This window comes from Etheostoma cragini, chromosome 3 (assembly GCF_013103735.1).
Source record: "Etheostoma cragini isolate CJK2018 chromosome 3, CSU_Ecrag_1.0, whole genome shotgun sequence".
Lineage (NCBI taxonomy): Eukaryota > Metazoa > Chordata > Actinopteri > Perciformes > Percidae > Etheostoma > Etheostoma cragini.
The window spans coordinates 29,894,630-29,897,606 of record NC_048409.1 but is presented as its reverse complement, the minus strand read 5'-3'; the positions used below and the strand labels follow the sequence as shown (position 1 = coordinate 29,897,606).

The 2,977-nt window shown below is 40.0% G+C and overlaps 1 protein-coding gene across 1 annotated transcript in view; it reads right to left on the bottom strand.

Moving 5' to 3' along the window:
* Positions 1–2,714: 2,714 nt before the first annotated feature.
* The window catches only part of LOC117938747 (zinc finger protein 883-like), a 3,430-nt gene continuing 3,167 nt past the window's right edge, over positions 2,715–2,977 (bottom strand). Inside the window, exon 2 of the mRNA XM_034863602.1 lies at positions 2,715–2,977. This exon is cut by the window's right edge and continues 1,442 nt beyond it. The gene's annotated coding sequence lies outside the window, so the exon portion shown is untranslated.

The following is a 2,977-nucleotide window of genomic DNA, read 5'->3' as shown; positions in this document are numbered from 1 at the left end:
GAGCTCGACCATGCAAGGCTCTATAAGTAGTGATTAAAATATTAAAATGCACTCTAAAGGCTAGTGGTAGCCAATGAAAAGCTTTAAGCCCCGGAGGGATGTGGATCTCCTGCTGGTCTCAGACTAAAGTCCTGCTGCTGCATTCTGTACAACTTGCAGTTTGTACATAGATGATTTGTTTAAACAAGTGTACAGGACATTACAATAATCCAAACGTGAAGAAATAAAAGCAGAGACCAACCCTGGCAGCAAGAACTCAGGGTCCACCTGCCCTGCAGCTCAGGACCAGATCAGACTCGGACTCACCCCTCTTATCTTTAACAGCCCGACCTTAAAGAGTTCTTCGGGTTCTGCAGAACAACAAACCACGTTTCTGGAAAAAAGACACAAAAGAAAAACTACTAAAATATTGTACTCAAGTAAAAGTACCAATACTTTGATGAAATATTATTTAAATACAAGTAAAAATATCTGTACGGAAAATTACTAAAGTAATAAACAGTTCATTTAAAATGTACTTTAAGTAAAGGTTACTTAGTTACATAAAAAAAACTGTAAAATGGGGCGGGGGGGGGGGGATCTTTCACATGTAGTGAAAATGGGGTCATAAATTATATGATATACTATTTTGTTCTTAATCAAATAATAATCTATACAAATGCATACACATGTAATAATGCTGGACACATTATTATTATTAACAACATATGTCACACATGACCTTTAAGACTCTTAGAAAAGGTTTAATGTATTTTAGTTCAGACCGTCCCATAAAAACATAAAACGTCTTCAGACAGTCGTTTGAAAGTGAAAGTACCAAACATGGTTAGTTCTGAGGGCCGTCCTTCTTTTCTTTACAAACATAAACAGTTATAATGCTAATCACCCAGACTAGCAGCTAGCTTCTACAGCTAATGTCCACAGCCCAGACTAGCAGCTAGCTTCTACAGCTAATGTCCACAGCCCAGACTAGCAGCTAGCTTCTACACCTAATGTCCACAGCCCAGACTAGCAGCTAGCTTCTACACACCTAAGTAGCCCGTATAAGCAGATGTATGAGAATTAATTTAGCCAGTGTCCTACATACGTTGTCCTAGGGAAAGGGGGGGGCAATTAATTTTCCCAAGGGGCCACATGAGAAACAGGGGCTGTTGTGGAGGAAGTATCAAGGTAGTAAGTATTAAAAGCTAAATGCACAACGTATACGTCGATGTATATGTGACACGGAGGCCACTTGGAGAGATACCTGCTGCTGTACAAGTTGCTGATCTTTAGCTCATTAGATGGTCAGTTAGCTCCATCTAGTGGACAGATAGTAGAACTCCATCATCTGATGGGGGACTTCTCTCACACTGACTGGGTCCAAGAGTGTATGGCTGCAGCATTGTATACTGCATTGGGCATGTTTATGAAACAAATTAAATAATATAGATAGAAATGGATGTGTTGGTGCTGTATTCTCTCGAATTATAAAAGAGTTTTTGATACCGTCAATCACAAAGTCCTGCTATCTATACGTTTAAATTTTCTGCTCAGACTATTAACTGGTTTCACTCGTACTTGTCTCACAGAGAACAATGCACTGTGGTGGGCGGGGTTAGTTCTGCCTATACGGGTTGTTTAGTAGGAGTCCCCCAAGGCTCCAAACTGGGGCCCATTTTATTTTCTCTAGGCCACTTGGAGAGATACCTGCTGCTGTACAAGTTGCAGATCTTTAGCTCATTAGATGGTCAGTTAGCTCCATCTAGTGGACAGATAGTAGAACTCCATCATCTGATGGGGGACTTCTCTCACACTGACTGGGTCTGGGACCAGGTTGGACTGGTTCTGACGTCTCTGTGACTCTGAAGTTATGAAGACGTCACGGCGTCATCGGATCAAATGCACATCAACACCAGAAATTCGTACGTTGTAGAATGATTCTATTGTTAAGAAGTAACACGGATGTAGAAGAAAGACATCCCTTTATACGTATATCTGGTGAGGGGAAATTCACATTGTTCACTCAGTTTGGTTCATTTAATACACACTGGACAGTGAGATATTGGCAGAAGTGGAAAATAAGGAAATAAATTACTTATGTTACTGTATTGAGCAGTTTTGTTGTGTATTTTTCAAGTAGTTTTTAAAATGTACTTGATTTTAAGATGAAGGATTGTATTTTGCTACATTACAAATCCTATCGTTACTGAGTAAAAAGAAATTTACTAATGAAAACTGAAAGGAAGAAAAATAAAAATCCTACCGTTTATAACCACTACACCAGACCATGCCAACGTATGCAGCTTCTTCTTCTCTGGTTGCAAGGCGCAATTAAAAAGAAGTAGAAGAAGTGTAAGGTGTGGGAGGGTCGGACCCATGGATGTATTAAGAGAACGGTCTGACCCCTGTGGGGGCGAGCTGAGACCTGAATGGGAGACATTAACATGGACGGGAATCAGCTGTTATCCCTCAAAAACATCAGCTCATGGGAAAGAAAGAGAGGTCGATACAGAGCGCCGAGGTTTTAACCAAACATGGACGCACAACATCGCCACAACACGACACCATATTCTGAAGGGGAGTTTCTGGTTACTTTTCAGGTTTTTCCCTTCTTGTCCAATGAAAACCACATATCTCCAGATGTGTGTTGATGTTGAATGTTTGTGATAAACTGAAGTATGATGTCATAAGAGTGTCATAAAAAAGAATAAATCTGTAAAATAAGAAGAAACTAAATGTCAAAGTTCAACTCAGTTCAGTTTATTTAAGAAGAAGACAGATCAAATTAATAAAACAAATGATTATACATGGGTTAAAAATCACAGAATTAGTCAAAAGCTCACAAACCTCCCCCCCCCCCCCCCCCCCCCCCCGAACCCAATCAGCTGTTCTCATGGCACAGGGAACATTTCACAAGTAGAAGGAAAAATGGATTCAATACAATTTCAGCAAATTTTGGACGCTAACTTGATGCCATCTGTGAAAAAGCTGAAGT